The 22,377-nt window shown below is 40.8% G+C and overlaps 1 long non-coding RNA gene across 1 annotated transcript in view; it reads right to left on the bottom strand.

Moving 5' to 3' along the window:
* The window catches only part of LOC123590872, a 59,136-nt gene extending 46,311 nt beyond the window's left edge, over positions 1-12,825 (bottom strand). Inside the window, exon 1 of the long non-coding RNA XR_006709010.1 lies at positions 12,730-12,825. This is a non-coding gene — a long non-coding RNA (uncharacterized LOC123590872). The remainder of the gene's footprint in view (positions 1-12,729) is intronic.
* Positions 12,826-22,377: the final 9,552 nt, after the last annotated feature.

Raw genomic sequence — 22,377 nt, 5'->3', positions numbered from 1 at the left:
TCTTTACCCCAGAATTACACCTCTAATAGGAAAAGCCTCTAAGAACAGATTTGCAATTACTCCGTACGTTAAAAAATTCATAACGGGTTCTCTATGTCCCAAGTGAAAGTGTTGTTACACCAACTCCTCAAAAAATAAGAGCTTGACCACCTGGACAGTTACACCACATTAGCACCTGGACTACAGATACCTTGGGAGCAATTAAAGGAGAGAAGACTCTCTCTCTCAAATGGATTTTTGTCAGTTCATTTGCAAAAACACTTTGGGTCCCTTGGGAGACAGCAAAGATAAAAATCTATTCATGACATTCCTCCTTCTAGGCACATTCTATGGCCTTTCCAGGGTCAGGAAAATGTGTGGCCTGTCTAAAGTCATCAGCCAGGTCACCGTGTCAGTATGAGGCTGCTTATGCTTTTCCTATGCACACATGAGGTCAAGAGATCTTTCCACTAGACAATGGGCCCCTTGCAGGTATGCTTTGGATTGGGGGTTGGGGGGGGGGGTAGGGGCGGCTAAAGAGGGTCAAGCCATTTGACTAAATCTCCTAACCCAGAATTCTTCTCTAAGCCAAATCAACAAAACAGATGTGGTTCTCCCATTAGCCTTTATTTGTTGTAATTACCCACTAATGTGCCTTTAAGGGATTTAGAGGCACATTAGCCTTGAGCCTTGCAACAAACCCAACAAGTCCCAGGTTGTTGGGCTCTCATGACACTAAAGACTCAAATTTCCCACCTGCATGTGTTTTAAAGATGGACTGATTAGAATTCACCTGAGCAGAACCCTATAGTAGATTCATGCCCGATGAATTTAAAGAGATACCCTTTATTTCCAGAATCCAATATGCTTTAATCCTGAGACCTTCAGGAAGCACATTATGGAAAGAAAGATACAAGTCTCAGAAAGCCACAGACCTTGATTTTATTCCTCTCCCTATGACTTTCTAGCTCATGAACCTTGCGAGAAACACCAAACCTCTCAAAAACCTCAGTTTCCTCATCTGTACAATGGACTGATAAGGAAACAATGGAGTCAAAGGGTTGTTTTGAGAATTGAGAGAGATAACAATTTAAAGTAACTGGCACCTATTAGCTGCTCAAAAATCTTAGTTTCTCCCCACCCACCCCTTACCCCATGCCTGACAAACTTTCTTTTAATTATTTGGTGTGCCCAACTGGATCGCTGCTTTTCACTTTCTTCTTCTACCCCGTAGATGAACTCTGTGGAATACCAAACATCCAAATGAGAAGTAAAACTTTCATCAGTAACAGCTTCCGCTCCCGGAAGGGAATTTGGGCTAAATTATTTGACTCTTAGGAATACATGCATGTGTAGGAAATTCTCATTTGTCTCTTTATTTCAGGACTTCTACCTCAAACACAAACTTAGTATGTTGAAATATTCATTTGTTAAGCTTCTACGCCTAAAGCAATGTACCAGAGATTCCCCAAAAAGTAGAAACTTTGGGATAATCATCATGAGCTCCCTCAGGACTCCTGGATATATATGACCAGAGGAGTTAATGATGCAGCAAATGGAGAATCCTACAACCTTCTAGGGATTCAAGCAGCTGTGACTAATAGACTTATCCACAGGAGACATCAAATAAATATCATATCTATAGGAAATCCGCAGTTTACTAGAATACTTCGGATGGGAATTTTCTAATTCATTTCATTCCTATTTCATTGAGAGTCAACTAGAAAAACCTGATTTTTTGGTTTACCTTTGTTGTTGAAAATCTTCCTAAAATGTAAATATTCTAAAAGACTTCTAAAGAGCACGATAGACTGGCTATCCAGAGGACACTTTCTTAAGAGGAGAAAGGCAGCACGGTATAGACCAGAAGCTACCAGGCCCGGAATCTACTTCTAGAATTTTCACTAGTCTAATCATGTACCTTTAGATACTTCTAGGGTCCTCAGTTTCCACTGAAATATATTCAATTATTTATAATGTGACGTTTAGGTATAAGAATTCCGCAAAAATATAGCAAGGTGAGTGAATTTCTTTAACTGACAGCTATTGAGGGTCTATAGGTCACATTAGCAATTATGATTTGTATTGTTATTGTCACGACCTGTGAAAGTCATTCATGTCGATGAGGATGTAAAAGACTAGTGCAAAGATTAACCACAGGGCTATTTGCTGCAGTCTAATTCAAACGCATGAAAAACTGAAATCATCCCAAATGTCCCATGTATTTGGAATATATGGGCCTGGGATCTTTCCATGTGTCTCCCCTCCCACAGCTCCCTTATGGAAAAACTGACAATAGGTAGTTTCTTCTTCTTGATGTGAAGTCCTATATTGTGTTATAGGAACCCTGCTACTCTGGTCACAATAGATGAGACTTGGGGTTGAGCCAAGAGGGATCAAGGTGAACTTGGGTGAGATGGTCATTTTGGAGGCCATCTTTCTATCATGTGGCTTGGCTCATAGCCCAGTATACATGCTCCACATTAAATGATTTTAAAAATTGATCCAAACAGATTCTTTGTCTTAGGAACTGTAAGACAGCAGAAAGTAGCAGGGAACAATGGATCTCTGCAGAAGAGAGAAAGAAAGAAAGCAGAAAGAAAGAAAGAAAGTCCCAGTCACTATCGGTGGAGGTCCACTGAGCTGGCCTTATATCTTAAAGATGAATCGTTGTTCCAATTTTTCTTAATGTTTCATCCCCAGAATATCTGAACTGCCACGAAGACAGCTTTCTTGATTCCTCCATATTCTAATCGTAGCTTTCATTTCTTAAGGAACCTAGCTGTGTGTCTTCTTTGCAAACTAAAAGTGGTTAGTATAAATAAAAGATTATATATGGACCTATAAATATATTTAACAAATATTAGTATAAAAATAAGTCTAAAATTGGATAATTCTTCAAAAATTACATATGCGCAGAAGGGGATCGGGAAGGGCATACATCAAAGTGTTAATAATGTATATATTTGTGAAAACATTGGTATTTACTTTTATTTTCTACTTCTTGTTTGTCTTTGTTTTTCAGTTTTTCAACAAATAAAAGAGATGATTCTTATTAGAGGGAAGAAAGGGGTTTTTTTTTTCCCCTCTTCATTTTAAAAATAGTAAGTGCTTTCCAGTTCAGGCACAATGTGCCATAGACTCACTTTTCCCTGCTCCTCCCTGTAAATATCACTAAATATCCTGGAGCTGATTCTTCAGACAATCTAAAAACAACTTCCAAGACTTGGAATTAGAAGATGCACTAGCTAAAGACTTCACGACTTTTTTTTTTTTTTTTTTTTTTAACATTTATTTATTTTTGAGACAGAGAGAGAGAGAGCATGAACAGGGGACGGTCAGAGAAAGAGGGAGACACAGAATCTGAAACAGGCTCCAGGCTCAGCTGTCAGCACAGAGCCCGACGCGGGGCTCGAACCCACGGACTGTGAGATGGTGACCTGAGCCGAAGTCGGCCGCTTAACCGACTGAGCCACCCAGGCGCCCAAAGACTTCACGACTTTTGAGATCATCATCACAGTGAGTCTCGTGTAGGTTCTTTCTAGGGTCCATATATCACAGACCCGGCACCAGAGATCTACAACCTGGACTCAACCTCAGGCATAGACAAATAGAACAGGTTGCCCTCTCTAGATGAATAACCAGGAGCAGGACACCCCAGCAAGACCTAGTGGAGAGATCTACCCTAATCCATACCTGAGGCAATGGCAGGCTCAATCAGTAGCAGCAACAGCAACCAAAACCCAATGTTTCCAGAACCACCCATCCATTTATACTGGGCAGCCCTACAGGAATTAAGTAAGAGCTGAACAGAGCCAGAAGAATGAAGTCAACCAAAATAACATTGCAGGGACTCTGAAAACTAAATTCTCATTGAAATGATAGTTCACGAAAACAATTCAGAACCTAAATCTAACTAGAGTGGCTGCTTATTAGAAGCCGAAATAAGATCAAAAGTCTCCAAACATCACATTCAAGATGTCCAGGATATCTTATATACTGTTGCCAGTTTTACCTCCAATACATACATACATACATACATACATACATACATAAAATGATGGATGTTAACTAGACTTACAATGGCAAGCATTTTGTAGTGGATACAAATATCAAATAATTTTGCTATAAGCTTGAAACTTATATAATATTATAAACCAATCTTACCCCAATTAAAAAAAAAATGTCCAGATACAATCAAAATCACCCATCAAATGAGAAACCATGAAAAGTACAACTGAACTGAGAAAAGGCAGTCAACTGATACCAACATTGAGATGAATCAGATAACGGGATTATCTGATGAGAATTTAAAAGTAGCCATTGTAAAAATGATTTCTCAGAGAAAGACAAATATCATATGACTTCACTCATATGAGGACTCGAAGATACAAAAACAGATGAACATAAGGGAAGGGAAGCAAAAGTAATATAAAAACAGGGATGAGGACAAAACATAAGAGACTCATAAATACAAAGAACAAACAGAGGGTTACTGGAGGGGTTGTGGGAGGGGGAGATGGGCTAAATGGGGAAGGGGCACTAAGGAATCTACTCCTGAAATCAGTGTTGCACTATATGCTAACTAATTTGGATGTAAATTTTAAAAAATAAAAAATAAAATTAAAAAAATGATTTCACAATCAGATTTTTTGTGAAATTTTTTAAAAAATAGAAAAGCTTAACAAGGAAATTTAAGTGTTTTTAAAAGAACCAAGTGGAAATTACAGAACCGCAAAAAAAAAAAAAAAAAAAACTGAAATAAAAAAAAATTCACTGGATAAGCTCAGTGGTAAAGTGGAGATAACAGAATTAGCGAAGCCGAAGACAGATCAACAGACTTTATTAAAAAAAAAAACTAACTAAAAAAAAAGACTTTTAATGAATAGATACATAGAACTTACAGGGCAAAAATAAAAGCTAAAAAATTTGTATCACTGAAGTTCCCGAATAAAAGGAAATAGTGTAGGACTAAGAAGGTATTCAGAGAAATAATGGCTGAAAACTTCCCCAATCTGGTGAAAGATTCAAACCACGAGATCCAAGAAACTGAACAAACCCAAGTAGCGTAACTTCAAAGAGACTGCCACAAAAGACATTACAAGTAAACTTCTGAAAACAAAAGATAAAGAAAAAGTCTTAGTAACACTCAGAGACAAATGTTATATTACCTGCAGAGGGACACCGATTTGAATGAAAGCAGATTTCTCATTTGAAACCATGGAGGCCAGAAGGAAGTGACACAATATAAATATTGTGCTAAAAGGTAAATATTGTCAACTTTGGTTTCTTTAACTGACAACACCATTTTTTTTAGGAATAAAGGGGAAATAAAAATGTTCTCAAGTGAAATGAAACTAATACGACTTGTCGCTAGCAGGCTTACCCTTAAAAAATGAGCACTCAAAATAGAAACAAATAATAACAGAAGGCTGGTATTCTGGGGCCTTCATAAGGGAAAAAAGAACATCCAAATAGGTGAAATTTAAGAGTAATTATAATAGACTATTCTTCACCTTGTGATATTCTGAAATGACATTTTACGGTTGAAGCAAAAAGTGTAACACATCACCATCTTATGTGGTATTTAATTTAGGTAGAACAAATGCTGAAGATAATTATCTTTTTAAAAAATATTTTTAAAAGTGGGGAGAGTAAAGGGACTTAAATGGTTTCACTACTTCACTCTAAGCAGTAAATCATAAATACCCATAGGCTATGATTATATATAATTATATATATACTTATATATATTACATATATAAGCATATATATGAAAACTCTACAAACAAGATATTTAAAACATTGTAAGTAAATCAAAATAGAATTCTAAGATATGCTCAAGTAGTCCACAATAAGACACACACACACACAAAAAGGAAATAGAGGAATGAGAAACAGAGAACAAACAGAAAATTAAAAAATAAAAAGGCAGACTTAAGTCCTAATATCAAGAATTACCTTAAATGTAAATCACCAAAATACACCAATTAAAAAACAGTCATTGACAGAGATTTTTTTTTATTTTTTTTAATGTTTATTTATTTTTGAGAGAGAGAGAGAGAGAGACAGAGAATGAGTGGGGGAGGGGCAGAGAGAGAGGGAGACACAGAATCCGAAGCAGGCTCCAGGCTCTGAGCTGTCAGCAGAGAGCCCGACATGGGCTCGAACTCATGGACCGTGAGATCATGACCTGAGCCTAAGTTGGACACTTAAACGACTGAGCCACCCAGGTGCCCGACAGAGATTATTTAAAAAAAAAACATGAACAGCTAAATGTTTTCTAGAAGTATTATCTATTAAAAATAAGTCTTTGCAGCAAACAACAGAGCTTCAAATACATAAAACAAAACCAACAGATATGAAAGGAGAAACAGACAAATATAGTTAGAGACTTCATCATCCCACTCTCACCAATTGATAGAATTAATAGACAGAACACCAACAAGGACATAGAACTCAATACTACCATCAGCCAACAGGGTCTAATTGACATTTATAGAACATTCCACCTAACAGCAGCAGAATAGAGATTAGTTTCTAGAGTCCATCACACATTCACCAAGATAGACCATATTGCGATTTGTAAAAGAAATTTTAAAACGTAAAAGAATTGAAATCATACAGAGTATACCTCTGACTATAATGGAAGTTAAACTAGAAATCAGTAACAGAAGGACAATGGAAAAATCTTCAAGCACATCTAAATTAAACAATACACTTCTAAATAATCCATGGCTTAAAGAAAAAAATCACAAAGGAAATTCTTAAAAGTACAGAGAACTGGTGTGCCTGGGTGGCTCAGTCAGTGAAGCATCCAACTCTTGATCTGGGCTCAGGTCATGATCTCACAATTTGTGGGATCAAGCCCTGTGTGGGGCTCCATGCTGACAGCATGCATCCTGTTGGGGATTCTCTCTCAATGCCCCTCCCCTGCTCACATACACACCTTCTCTCTCTCAAAATATATAACTGAAGTTTAAATAAAGTGTATAGAACTGAATGAAAATGAAAATACAACATATCAAAATCTTGGAGGCACATCTAAAACAATGCTGAGAGGGAAATTTATAATCCTAAATGTTTATATTAGAAAAGAGGAAAGTTCTTAGGTCAAGAATCTAGTTCCTATCTCAAGAAACTAGAAAAAGAAGAGCAAAATAAACCTAAAGCAAGCATAAGGAAGGAAACAGCAAAAACAGAGCAGAAATAAATGAAATTTTAGAAAGGAAACTAATAGAGAAAATTAATGGAACAAAAAGTTGGTCCTTTGGGGAAAACCCAATTTCTAGCAAGACAAAGACAAAAAGAGAGAAGATACAAATCATCAATATCAATAATTGAACAGGGGAAACCACAACAGACCTTTCAACCATTAAAAGGATAACAAAGGAATATCACAAACAACTTTATGATCATAAGTTCAACAATTTAGAAGAAATAGACCAATTCCTCAAAACCACAAACCATCGTAACTCAGCCCAGATTAAGCAGATAATTTGAATAGCCCTATAACATTAAAAAGAATTGCACTTGTAATTTCAAAGCTCCTAAAAATTAGTTTTACTGAAGATTTTTACCAAATATTAGAAGAATTCGCACCAATTTTATAGAAAATTGAAGAGGAAGGAACACTTCCCAACTCATTTTATGAGGTCAGTATTAGCTTAATACTGAAACCAGACAAATTCAGGGACAACAAAACAAAAACCTACAGATCAATATATCTCATAAGTTTAAACAAAATCCTCCACAAAATATTAGCAAATCAAATCTAGAAATACAAAAAAGGAATAGTATACTACAACCAGGTCGGATTACATATTAACAAGTTAAAGAAGAAAAATAACAAGACCAAATTGGTTGATACAAAAAAGTGTTTGACCCAATTCAACACCCAGTTATGATAAATACTCTCAACAAACTAGGAATAAAGGGGAATGTTGTCAACCTCATAAAGAACATCTCCAAAAATTCTGCAGCTAACATCATGCTTAATGGTTAAAGACTGAATGCTTTCCTCTTCAAGATCAGGAACAAGGCAAGGATATCTGTTCTCACCACTCTTATTCAGCATAGTAACAGAAGATCTAGCCAGTGCAATAAGGCAAGAAAAATTAAAAAACAGGCAGATTAGAATGGAAAGAATAAAACTCATTATTGGCAGATGAGATGATTTTCTACATGGAAACCTCCAAGAAATCCACAACAAACTTCTAAAACAAATAAGTGAGTCCATCACATTCACAGGATACAAGATGAACACACAAAAGTCAATTATATTTCTGTGCACCAATAATGAACACATTCAAACAAAATTAAAAGTGTAATACCATATTCAATTACTCTAAGAAGATTACATGCATAGGTATAAACCTAACAAAACTGTAAGAGTCTATATGCTGAAAAATCACAAAATGGTCATTTTTTAAAAAGTCAGAAGGCCTAAATCATTGGAGAGAGAGGCCATGTTAATGGATTGGAAGATTCAATGTAAAAATGTTTCTAATTCTTCCCAAATTGATCTATAGGTAAAAGCGATTCTCATCAAAACTGTAGCAAAATGTTTTAGATAAATAGACAAGCTTATTCTTAAACTTGTATGGAAAGGAAGAGGCCCTAAAGGAGCCCAAACAATTTTGAAAACAAAGAATAAAGGAGAAGGACTCATTCTTCATGACATTAGCATCCACTATATGCCATAATGATCCAGACAGTATGATACTGGTGGACTGCTACCTACATCAGAATAGAGAAGAGGACCTGTAAATAGACTCACACAAATATGTCCATTTAATTTTTCACAAAGAAACAAAAATGATTGAATAAAAAAAAAAGCAGACTTTCTTTAAAAAAAAAAAAAGATACTGGAATATTAGAAATCCATATAGGAAAAAAATAAACCCTAAACTAAATCTCATTCCTTATGCAAAAATGAATTCAAAATGCATCATACACTTAAATATAAATTATAAAAATAAACTTTTGGGGGTACAAATAGGAGAAAATCTTTAGCTCCTAGGACTAAGCAAAGATTTTGTAGATTTGATACCAAAATCACAACCCGGAGACAGAAAAATTTATAAATTAGACCACATCAAAATTTTAAAGATTTTTTTTAAAGTTTATTTATTTTGAGAGAAAGTATGAGGGGGGGAGGGACAGAGAGAGAGGGAGAGAGAGAATCCCAAGCAGGCTCCATGCTGTCAGCATGGAAACCAACGCGAGGCTCAATCTCACAAACTGTGAGATCATGACCTGAGCTGAGACCAAGAGTCAGATGCTTAACCGACTGAGCAACGCAGGTGCCCCAGACCACATCAAAATTTTAAAACCTTGCTCTGTGAGTGACCTTGTTAAGATGAAAAGACAAATTACAGAACTGGAGAAAATATTTGGAAATCACATATCCAACAGAGGACTCATATCTAAAATATATACAAGGAACACTCAAAGTTGAACATTTAAAAGAATCCAATTAGAAAATAGGCAAAAGACTTGCATAGATTTTTCACTGAAGAAGATATATAGACTGCAAATAGGCTTTATTATAAAAAGATATTCAACATCATTGGCCATTAGGGAAACTCAAATTAAAATCACAATGATTTATCACTATGTACCTATTAAAATGGGTAAAATTAAAAAGGAGTTATAACACCAAATGCTGACAAGGATGTGGAAAAAGTGAATTACTCATACATCACTGGTGGGAATATAAATAGAACAGCCACTCTAGAAAATGTTTTGCAGTTTCTTTTAAAACTAAAAATGGACTTACCATATAACCTGGCAATAGTACTTGTGGGCATTTATCCCAGATTGGGGGAAAATAATTTATTTTTATGTTGAAATGTGTACAAATTTTAAAGCAACTTTATTCATAAGAGCCAAAAAGTGAAAACACGCTAAATGCCCTTCAGTGGGTAAGTAGTTGACCAAACCGTGGCACCTCAAGATCAGGGAACACCATTCAGCAAGAAAAAGGAACAGACCGTTTCTACACGCAATAAGCTGGGTGAATTTCAAGGAACTGCTGGTGAGTGAGTGAAGAAGCCAGTCTCTAAAGGATATAAACTGCATGATTCCACCCATATGTTAATGAAATAACATAATTACAGAGATGGAAAACATATCAGAGTTTGCCTAGATGAGGTGAGAAAGTAGATGTGACTATTGAAAGAGCAGCATGATGGAGCCCTGTGGTGATGTTTCAGTTGTGGGTCCTGTTCATGGTGGTAGCTACACAAAGCTACGTGTGACAAAACTGCATTCAGCCACACACACACACACACACACACACACACATGCACACACGCACACACAAGTGCCTGTATAACTGATGACATTTTAATAAGCTCTGTGGAGTACCAATGTCGATTTCCTGGTTTTGATATTATACCATAGTTATGCAAGATGTTCACTTGGAAGGAGATGGGTGGAACGGGTGACGAACCTCCCTGTACATTTCTCTGGAACATCTTGTGAATCTATAGTTACTGCAAAGTGAAAAGTTAAAGATAATATAGTAAGTGCTATTTAAAATATTTGCCTCAGAAAAAAAAAATTTAATAAAATAAAATATTTGCCTCAGGGGTGCCTGGATGGCTCAGTCAGTTAAGCCTCCAACCTCAGCCCAGGTCATGATCTCGCAACTCATGGGTTCGAGCCCCGCATCGGGCTCTATAATGACAGCTCAGAGCCTGGAGCCTGCTTCAAATTCTGCCTTCTCTCTCTACCCTTCCCCTGCTCATGTTCTGTCTCTCTCTGTCTCTCAAAAACATAAAATAAAATAATAAAATAAATAAAATATTTGCTTCAGGAAAAAGCGCATATGCGCCTGCACTTCTGTTTATTATTTTTCTCCAGAATTTCCCAGAAAGAACAGGCTGTATCCAGATAAAAAATGGGAAATGTAGCACAATAAAAAGAGAGACATCTTAGAATTACGTGGTTATTAAATACTTTGCTAAACCTAACAATCACCCAATCTAAAGTAATTCGACTAGGTCGCAAGCAATAAAAAAGTGTGTATAGGGGCGCCTGGGTGGCGCAGTCGGTTAAGTGTCCGACTTCAGTCAGGTCACGATCTCGCGGTCCGTGAGTTCGAGCCCCGCGTCGGGCTCTGGGCTGATGGCTCAGGGCCTGGAGCCTGTTTCCGATTCTGTGTCTCCCTCTCTCTCTGCCCCTCCCCCGTTCATGCTCTGTCTCTCCCTGTCCCAAAAATAAATAAACGTTGAAAAAAAAATTAAAAAAAAAAAAGTGTGTATAACAGCGATCTTCCAGCTATTTCATTGCCCACCCCCCACCCCCTTAGGTGGCCGTGAAAGCAGAACAAAGTGATATGGACTGAGGATGGTAAACGTGAGTTTAAAGAAAGGTAGGCAGCCTCACTGGAGATGACGTCTGGGCCTTGAGGAGCAAACCGGAGAAAAGGAAGAGAAACCCTCGATGCAGGCCATCTCGTATGAGCTGTGGAAGGCAACGACCAGCTCTCAGGGCCCACTTTGTATAAAACACCAGACGAGCTTCACCCGGTGTGTGCGGGTTTGGGGGGAGAGAAAGAAAAAGTGAAAAGAGGAAGAAATCGAGACGAGAACGCGCTCGGGAGTCAGAGCTCATGAGTACGAGAAAGTCACCGATGGGGAAAACACAGAAGAAAAACTGTCCAGCAGCCAGGTACTAGTCATAACAACTGTTACTATCTTACCCTGTGAGATACTTTCCTTCCAGTCCGGGACAGAAATAAACATAAACTACACGGACACCTGGATTATGTTACCATTTAATTGTTTGCCTAGAATTAAAAGGTTTGAGGAACTAGGAGATCCCAGAACCTTGCTCCTTTGTTCTCACTGACTGAAATAAATTGTCCTGTTTGCCAATTTGCTTTTCCACAAAGAGAGGCTCCATCCTGTCTCTGAGTTGTTTTTTTTTTTTTTTCCAAAAGCTTATTTCTGCACTTTAAAATTCATTTTCAAGACTCTATTTAGCTGAGATGAGAATAAAACCGTTTAATGACCGAAGTTTGGAATCTAAGTAGCTGAAATTATTTATGTAGATCATTAGAAATACATGAGTGGCCTCCCTGGTTTCCTGTCTAGGGAAAGCTTATCATTAAACACGCTTTCTAGCCGTTACCAAAACTGATGCAACACCCAGTTCAGATCTTCTACAGACCTTCATTTATATTTCCAAAAGCAACAGCTCTTTTCTGCAAACAATGAACATGCTTGTTACGGGTTTAAATTAGAATTCTTCATTTGGAATTTGTGAATATGGGGATATTCTGGGAAATGTCCAGATTAAAAAAAAAAAAAAAATCCTGCCAAGGGTTCAGCAAACAGTTGCATAACCCTCTTTTTATCTGGGGTGTTGACCCAGCCATTCATTCCATGTTTGCTGTGGTGAGTTCAGCTAAGCTGGTTCCCAAGGCAACCGTAATCCCTGAACAGAGCCAGCTCCATTGGTGGTCAGTTACTACACGCTTTGTCCTGTCAGTGTCCTGTAACCGATTGAATGGAGAGACAGAAAACAAGCACCTTCAGTAAACATGACCTAATGAGGGTGGCGGCCTCCGACTAACTGCAGTGAGCTGCCTGGAAGGCTCCGGAAGAAGCCAGGACTCTCACGTGGACAGAGGCGCCACCCCCCAAAGGGGCTCCTCTCATAAAGACTCTTAGTTTGGGGTTTCATGGCATCAAACTATCCGATTCATCTCCAGGGCCAAGGAATGATCTTTTGATTGACCTTTTCTAATAACTCCGTCCATCGGTGAATTCGGGACTCCCAAAGGGAAACAGTTCGTAGGTAGTTTCCTTGCAAAGTCTTTGAGCCGGAGGGTGGGGAGGAGGGGAGTGAGAGCCAGTGAGCGGCTCTACTGGACTCCAGCTGGGCGAGGGCAGGCGGGTGCTGAGCAGGGACCGTGAGCACGTGACCCCTTCCTCCGGGGTCCGCAGAGCCCCCTTCATCAGGGGCAGTTCTCACTCTACAGCACGCAACCAGGCCGCTGGATTGGTGCGGTGTGGAAGGCGAGGGGAGGCCCCGTGGGGTACCCCACGGGAAAGCGTCTCTGAAAGTTCAGAGCTCAGTGGCCATTGCAGACTTACCTGCGTTGTTTCCTGGGCTCCCTTTCAATGAATATGGATTGAGTGAGTTGCACTGTGCTAGGATACTTTTGACTGCCAAGGTCATTAACGGACGCACCCCGATTGATAAGGAGAGTCACGAATGTAACGCCTAGCGAGGCTTCGATTTCCATAACCACTTAGCGCCTGGTTTCTTTCCAGTTCCTTTTGCCAACTAGCCCTCTCCAGAGAGAGGAAAATCGGTAATCTTACAATGAGATATATTACAGGAAGAATGCCTTTCGATGGGAAAGCCGTCCCATCAGTGGTACTCGCTTCAAGTCTGCTTAACTACACCAGTGGGGACTGTGTACTTACCTAAATTTGTCACATTTAGGGTTGTTCATAGCAGTGGTTCTCACCTCGTTGTGCCTCAGAATCATCTGGAGAATTTAGATGTGCAAGTGCCAGGCCACATCGCGGACACATTCTGGTGTTCTATGAAGTTTTTCTGCTGTGGGGGGCCTGGGTGGCTCAGTCAGTTAAGTGTCTGACTTTGGCTCAGGTCATGATCTCACAGTTCGCGGGTTGGAGCCCCGCATTGGGCTCTGCGCCATATTATAGTCATGTTATATGTTATAGTTGACTTCAGCCAACAGAGGAGGGAGGGAAGAAAGGAAGCATACATACCTATCTGAGTTCTGGATTAAGGAGGAACACTAGTAGCATTTATCAAGTATTTACACACGCCAGGTACTGTGCAAGTGTTTTTGCATACTATACTCATTTAATCCTTATAATAACTTGGCCCTCACTTACCTGTGGTAAGTGTAATACTGTGTCCATTTTACAGATGCCAAAGTGGAGGCAGGAAGAAGTGCAGCCCTTTGTTTAAGGCCACACACCTAGTAAATGGCAGACCTAGGATTAGAACCCAGGTGAAGAGTTCTAGAGCTCTCTCTCAGCTGCTAACACTCTACCTAAACTCTTTCAGGTTTGCCATGAAAGCTCAGCCTTTTATGACTCTACTAATAACTTTCTCATTTAACAATCATGTCCTTCCATTTATCACAGGTGCGTGGTCATACAGTATCGTTCTAGAAGACTCCACGAAAATCAGAATTAATTCATCCTCAGAAAAGGAAAGGGGGAAACCCATTCTTCTCCAATTACTCCAATTCCAATGTAATTGGAGTCTTAGAGGACAAATCTCAGAGTGTATTCTGAGGCATAAAAATGGGTGAGTGGATGGCAATTGGAAAATGGAGGAAGGTTGCATTGCTCTGACCCTAATTCTTTATTCTACGTTGGATATTGTGGGTGGCTCAGCCCAAGAAAGCACGAGTCTACAGGCTGACTCTGTAAAGCTATTTCAGGAGCTCATTGGCCTGAGCTCCATTCCTAACATGCACTGGCCACACCTTCTCTCATACTCATAAGTCACGACTCATTTCCACCATCAACAAGAGGCCATGCCCGTTATTGTACAATCACTCTGTGATCGTTTTATATCATGACTTATAATAAGCGTATCACCGGCCGAAGCTTCGAGCATCTTTTTGTTGTGGTGGGATTCTCTTCAAAGACCAACAGGATGTAGCAGCTTACAGCATGAATGTCAACAGCCACAGGAATGGCCACTCTCAACCATGTGGGTGAGTTACCACCCCAGCGTGCCCATCACCATCCCTTCTGAGAAGCATTTGCATGTTGGTTGCGGCCAGCCTTCCCTGCCGTTAAAAGTCACACTCCCTGTTCTCAAAGGAACCCTAAACAGTCATGTCTGGTTACACTTTTCTCTCCAAGCCTGACATGTCAAAGGAAAGAAGAGTAAAAAACAGTGGCTTGCCACATTTGTGATGTTGCCAACCTCTGATCCTACAGAAATTGCCATTGCCACGGGCTTCAGGACGAGCTATGTGGGTCCCTGTGGCCTCATACAGAGCGACACCACTCGCGTAGACAAATGACTACCAGCCCCCTCAGCCACAGCCTGGTGTCCTGCCACGGTCTCCCTCGGAGGCTCTCCCCTCTTCAGCATGCTCCTTCTAGAACATTGCTGTTGTCGTTAATTACAACACAGGAGAAGCCAGAAGACTGTCAAACTCCTCACTTCTCAGCGTGGGTGCCCGGGCTCAGCCCCACTTTGGCTTGCAGAGCACCTTCACGGGAGCCCAAGACCTCCCTTAATTGGCTGTACAAATTTACATGTGATCTGAATCAAAAACAGATGCGTGCAATGCAAGTCCTTGCCTAGGCTCGCTTTGTATAGCACCCAGAACGGTGTCTTACTCATAGGGGTGCTTAATAAGCACCATTTCAGAAGAACCTTCCTTGTCAGTTGTCATCTTTGACAACGAAAGCCCTTGGTTGTTCAGCTTCCTTCTTACCCAAAAATACAGAGCCGGCTAAGGTGACATTCCAGAACTTTGTGTGCTCACTGCCCACCTCGGACCTCCCTTTAAGAGTCCTAGTGTAATTACAAGCTCACGTGTGCCTCCTTTAGAAAAATTTAGGAAGAGAAATTTAGGCAGAGTCCAGAATCATTCTGGAAATCGTCTCCCTCCTCCATCCCCAGCCCTTTTTCATCCTGTGCAGTGGGGGGGAGGGGGGGGGACCCAGGGCGTGTGTAGGGCCACCAAGCACTTCACTGTATTCATTGCAAAGGGCTTGATCCAATCACAGGCTGAGGAAGAACTCCTGGGGAGATGAATGCCATTACAAATCTTGCCCTCGACATGAAACGCAGTGATTGTTTATTAAATTGCTCTTCAAAGAGAAAACACTGGCAGGCAAATATCATTAAAACGGAAGCAAAGGGAAATGCCGTAACCTTCAATATGGCGCTTTTCTCCATTACCCTCAGACCACTACGACTGGAATGGCCAGGAGGAACTTCTGGCCCTGAGCCCCATCACTTACCTTCATCTCAGCCCAGGGAGGAGTAACACAAACCACCCAGTTTTAGTACTTCCAAATACCGCCATGGGAAAAAACGACCCCCAAAACTTTAACCTAAGTCCACTGTCTCAACTGCAGTGGAAGACAAATTGTATCATACATGAGTAACATTAAAACATAAAAGACATACCCTCCAGTGAAAACCTTGCACAACTTTACCGAGTAAGCAGAATTAATCATAGGGAACAATTACCATTCCTGGTCTGAATATTTATGATGTAACAGAAAGCCCATTTAAAATACTTAGTAGCTTGTAATTTTAAAAAGAGCCACAGGGAGAGGGGGAGCCATGCTAAGTTTATGATGAAAAGGGGCAGGGGAGGACAGCTTCTTTCTTAATCCTCCTCTCCTGTGGGTGCTCCCCACACATCCTTCTCCCTCCTCCCCTCCTGTATCCTCATACCTTTTGTCATCACCTTTGATAATGGCCTGCTGGACAGCAATGGGAAGATGGGACACATGCTAACAGCCTCTGTCCCCACCAGTTCCTTATCCGTTCCAGGTGTCTCCACCGTCCTCCCACCTACCCACTCTCCAGTGGCTGTGTAGCAGGTATTTGCATGTTGAAATGGAAATGACACTGGACGAGGAGTCATTGCTCTGGCTCTGTCACAAACCTCTGTGATCCTAGACATGACCCACAACTGCGGATCTATAAGGCTTTGGACTGGAAAACTCTAGGTTTCCTTTTGTTTCTATGGATATATGAGTTCTTTGATTCAAGTAATTTCTAAATAAATGGATTCATTCACTCATTCATGTGTTCATTCCTTGAACAAGCATGTATTGAGTGGTGAATGTGTGCCAGGCACTGTCCTAGGTGCCAGAGTGAAAGCCAGAAATGACCCTCCTCCTGCCCTCAAGCAGCTTACACTCTAGTGGGGACAAGTAGACAATAGCCAAGTAAACAAGTATAATTAATAACGTTTGGGTCATAAATTCTGTAAGAAGAATAAAAGGGGTATGTCCCAGAGGTGAGGTTAGGGCTATGTTAGGTAGCATAGCCAGGGGCTTGGATGAAGTGAGAGAGAGAGCCACAGCAATTTCTAGGCTGTTATTCAAAGGGAGTAGTGGAGATCTTTCCAGTTATTGTCAATATTTCAGAAAGCTTAATAGACACTGCATTCTGCCTGCATAAGTTAATTAAAATGACTCGGGGCGCCTGGGTGGCGCAGTCGGTTAAGCGTCCGACTTCAGCCAGGTCACGATCTCGCGGTCCGTGAGTTCGAGCCCCGCGTCGGGCTCTGGGCTGATGGCTCAGAGCCTGGAGCCTGTTTCCGATTCTGTGTCTCCCTCTCTCTCTGCCCCTCCCCCGTTCATGCTCTGTCTCTCTCTGTCCCCCAAAAAATAAATAAACGTTGAAAATAAAATTTTTTTTAAATAAAAAAAAAATGACTCTTAGCTTTGGACTAGAAATAGAACCCTTTGATGTGGTTCTACTTATTTTCCCACTCTCCAGTCAACCAAACTAGGGATCCCAATGCACTCAACTGATTGAAATTTGGAAAAAGGAATTAGAACTTACGAAGTTATTGGGTGCCTGTGAGTGATAAATACTTGAGATGAACTATTTGAGGCCCCTAAGACTGGTCACTTCTGTCTCCAGAATGGATCTTGAACCTGTTCCTATTGTCCAAAACAGAAAGAGTGCCTTTGTTCTAAACGTAGCTAATTCTCAACCGTGCAGCAACTAGCTCCTCTCTCAACTTCTCTCCCTCTTTCCTCTCCTCCCCTTCCTCCTCTTTCTTGTTCTTGTTCTTTTTGTTCTCCTCCTTCTTCTCCTCCTCCTCCTCCTCACCCTCCTCCTCCTTCTCACCCTCCTCCTTCTCCTCTTCGCCCTCCTCCTCCTCCTTCTTCTCCTTGTCCTCCTCCCCCCCCGCCAAAGATGATTTTACTGTGACTTACTATGATTCCACTAGAGACTGCAGAGATTGTGAAGAGACAGAGGAAATACCCTCGGTGAAATTTTAGTCCCAAAAGCTATTCTCTTGAAGGGCGGTGAGGAAGCCGACGCTGTTGGCGCAAATACAATGTAGGAAAAACAGTGGATTTCAGTTACTCGTGCTCTTAACGTTTCCCATCTTTTCGGGTATCCAAACATTCATACAATAACTTTCATCAAGAACCATTGTGTGCCTCTGCTAGATGACAGACACAAAATGGACACCAAGCCGTGTCTGCTCTCAAGGTGTTTATAGCCTAGTGGACCTAAGAGTATATTAAATAAAACAGATGTCATATATACTTGAAATATAGGTCAGGTCTTACATTGTACTCATCAGGATTCCTGCCGCAGTAGAAAACAATTCCAAACTGGGGGTGGCTTGAAAGTACCAAAGTTTATTTGTGATTAATGCCACGTGTCCACTGAGAGTTAGCAGGCGACTTGGGCTGGGGAGCTTATTCTCCATAAATATTCAGCTATCCAAGTGGATAAAATAGCCACCATCTTGAATATTACTGGTTGCCATGCCAGTGAGAAAACAACGCTCTGGAGACGCTCAAACAGGGGACCAAATCATTTTCTATATTTTTTCATTTTATTATTAAGGTATAACTGACACATAACGTTATATTCATTTCAGATGTACAACATAGTGATTCAAGATTTGTCTATCCTGTGAAGTCATAGGAGGCTAAATCTCCCTAAATGATAGGAGACAAACTGATCGGAGACTAAAATCCGAGGCCTTTTGTTTTCTATCATATCTCCTTGGCCTGACTAGTCTCAGGGCCCCACCCACCCGCAAGGGAGCAGGAAGTGGAATCCCACAGTGCCTGGAAGGGAAGAGACCTGGAAATAGTTCATGAACAGCAGTAATGATTATTAGAGCTATAAAAGAGCCAAAAGACCTGGTCTCTGGCCTCAAGAAGCTTGCCTGCTAACACAAAATTTGTTTCATCAACAAAGAAACTAAAAGTTCTGCCTTCTTCTTAAAGGACAAGTTTAACAATGCCTTGGGGAAGTATAATTATTTAGTTATTTACATCATCATGTTGAAACCTCCTGTTTAATTGGAAAGTATGCCCTCAACTTGCCCTCCACTTCTTCATGGAGTGTTTCCAGATAATGGAGAAGGAGGGGTTACAGAAGTAGAAAGGTTCCTCTCCCCTAGTCACACGCAATCCAAGGAAACAAGAAAGCCAGATCTTCAGATTCGTTTAACCCTCAGCAAACAAGCGGTTGTAATAATTCAGTGTCTAATCTCTCTCCTAATTTCAGACTAAGGAAGTGAGACCCCTTCCCCGTTACCAAGTAGACAGCCTCCCAAGGGACAAGAGCAGCGTTGGGAACACCATAAGGATTCTGATTCTTCAGGAGCCCCAGAAGAGAACCGGGATTTACACCAAAGCAATTCAATGGCAATCTTGGCATTTGTAACTGGCTCGTGGAGCCAGCAACCCAGCCAGAATGCTTGTCTAGTACATTGAGTTGGATTTCACTAGAAGGTGTTGCCAAAAGGAGTCCGCCCCACAAGAGAAATCTCATACATGTAAATCATCACTGGGCTAGTGATTGAGGGGCTCTCAGTTTTGACTAGATATTATCAATTTGATTAGATAATTGTTTGGTTAACCAGAGGATGGTCATTCAACATCCATGGTGAGACGGAGGCTATATTTCCAAGCACGACTGACCAACAGCTCTCTTGACTTCCCAGTCTAACCAGACTTAGAATTGCTGAATTTCCTACTTATAATTCAATAAGAAATGAAAGAAAAATTGGCTTTAGGGATTAAAAAAAAACACTTTGATTTCTAAGTGACATTGGGGTGAACTCTTTCTGCATGTAATTCCCAAACCACTAAAATCACGACTAATAAATACAGTAGCAATTCTCATGACACCCGGTGGAAAAATCTTTTTATGCCCTCATCTGCCCTCTAGGCAAGAACACCCTATCTCCGTGCATAGGATTCTTCAAAGACCCACTGCCTTCTCTCCCTTGCCTTTCACACTTCCAAACCTGAAGCTTCTCTCACCAGTGACTTCCTAATTGCCAAGTCCGACAGCTTTCCCTTCTGCTTGACATTCTGCATCACTGTATATCAGGGGCTTATCCCCTGGCTAACCCAAGAGGCTTCAGGAGCAGTTAGCCTGAAATCTGGGTCCACTTTTATCAGTAGTGGGATTTGACCTCTCCAACATCTCGTGTCCTAATCAGAAAATAGGAACAATCTGGAGGCCCTGATTGGAGGGCCTGGAGCCCAATGACTGGAGGGTCTGGAGACCCTATGTCATGGGTCTCTTGTGAGGATGAAATGGAATAATACATGTAAAGTCTCCAACAGTGTCTGTCATGTGGCAAGCCCTCACTATTTGGTCACTCTGTGCCCAGCAATGGTGGTGATCACTGTTTCATTCATGATAGTCTCTTCTCTCCTCCTTTGGTTTCTGGGATACGTTATTTCCTGGTATTTATGTTAAATGAATCTTTGATTACATTCCTGCTCAGTGAACCAAACCTTCAAATCTCCTCCTGTGTTCCCACAGGCACAAAACAGTTCAAACCCACATTGTTGCTCCCTAGACTATCACAACAGTCTCTTGGGAAACATCCCTGCCAGGAATCTTCACTCACTCCAGTCCATTGTCCCCACTCGTACAACTCAGGAGCATACCACCCTGAAAACTTTTAAATGTAGCACTCTCCTGATCCAGACCTTTTAAAGACCTCCTGAAACAAAAGCAAAGAGACCTACCTTTGTGATCCCTCTCCTTGGAAGGGTATCTTTTGAGAGTCTCTTCAATTGTTATCACCTTAACGTTATCTAGGATGTACCTAGGCATCCTGCCTGGATTTGGTCCAAATTTTACTATATTGAGCCAAATTTCATTTAAGAGGAAGTGATTCCATTTCGGGTTGTATTAGTCAGGAAGCTTTCAGCTGTAACATCAGTTCAATTGGCTTAAACTAGTAAGGAATCATACCAAGCCCTATGCCAAGAAGTCTGAAAGTCGAGTGGCTTCAAGGTTGATGAATTCAGTAGCTCAACAATGTCATCAGGGACGTGAATCCTTTGCATGTTTCAATTCCACCATCTTCGGGAGGCCAGCTTGACCCCCACGGTTGCAACCAGCCACAACCAGACATGACGTTATCCAGTGGACACATCTGGTCACAACCACCCATGAGCTAAGCATTATCATCTCTATTCTATAGATAAGGAAAGTTATAGACAGGGAAGTTTGTAGGTATGTTCAGATAAGTCCAGTGACTTGCCCCAGATCACACAGCTATTAGCAGTAGACACATAACTTGAACTCTGCTTTATCTACCTCCACAGTTCATGTTCACAGACACCCGGTTTTACTCCTCCCGAGCACAGGAACAAATGACTTCTTCCTCAAGCGTCAACAATAGAATTTACAGGGCTGATATTTTACTCACACTCCCTAAGTGTACTGGCCACTGGCTCATTTTCTAAAAGGAAAGAAAATTTAGAAATGCTGATCATCAGAAACTTGGACTTTTATTATTAACCACGACCAGCCATAGTCTCAATCCCTAACAAACACTGGTAACGTACATATAAATATCTTAATCTTTAACTTCTAATTGGAACGCAAATCCAGTCAATGATTTCACATCACAATGTTTGCAGTTTTTAGGAATGTGCGATATGAATATGGGTATATACATACATGCATATACATACATACACATGTGTGTATATGTATGTATCTGTGTGTGTGTGTGTGTGTGTGTATTGATAAGGCCCAGAAAAGTTAAGAATCTTGTTAAAGCTTACACAGCTCGGAAGACAATGAGGGAAATTAGGAGAGATCAGGACAGCTTTCTGATAGGGTGTTCTTACGGTGTTCTTTCCTTAAGGACCTAAAACTAACAAATTACTTCCACTCACCACAAAGGGAATCCTAAAAGATCGTCATCAAGGTTACTCTAAATAACACAATAGCGTTGTTGCATCCCGACAGAGGAACTCACTGCAGGAAACACATTTCACACCAGCCTCCGTGCACAACGTGGTGTGGAGGGAGGACTTGAACATCAGTTCCCCCCACCCTTTCCCAGGTTTCTATGGACCACGCCCACCCACCCTATTTCTATCTAAGTGGGCACCGAAAACCTGGGATAGGTAAGCAAGCAAATCCCTCCCTAAGTCCTGGGAAACCCAGGGAATTTCAGGTATATTTATTTATAATATCAAGCTTCCCAGAGAATCCCAAAATGAGTGAAATTATTGACGGATCCTCCCACCGCAGACACACACATCCTGCCACACACACTTGCATCCTGCCAGCTGATCCCTTGACCAAACGCTGGTAAAGCAAACAGAGGACAATGAATAACCCAGATCTAATCCCACGGGCAGGTGACAGAGGCCATCAGACGCCGTCAAATGC

Source organism: Leopardus geoffroyi, chromosome B4 (assembly GCF_018350155.1).
Source record: "Leopardus geoffroyi isolate Oge1 chromosome B4, O.geoffroyi_Oge1_pat1.0, whole genome shotgun sequence".
NCBI lineage: Eukaryota > Metazoa > Chordata > Mammalia > Carnivora > Felidae > Leopardus > Leopardus geoffroyi.
The sequence above is the reverse complement of the archived record's forward strand: the minus strand, read 5'-3'. Positions and strand labels throughout refer to the sequence as shown.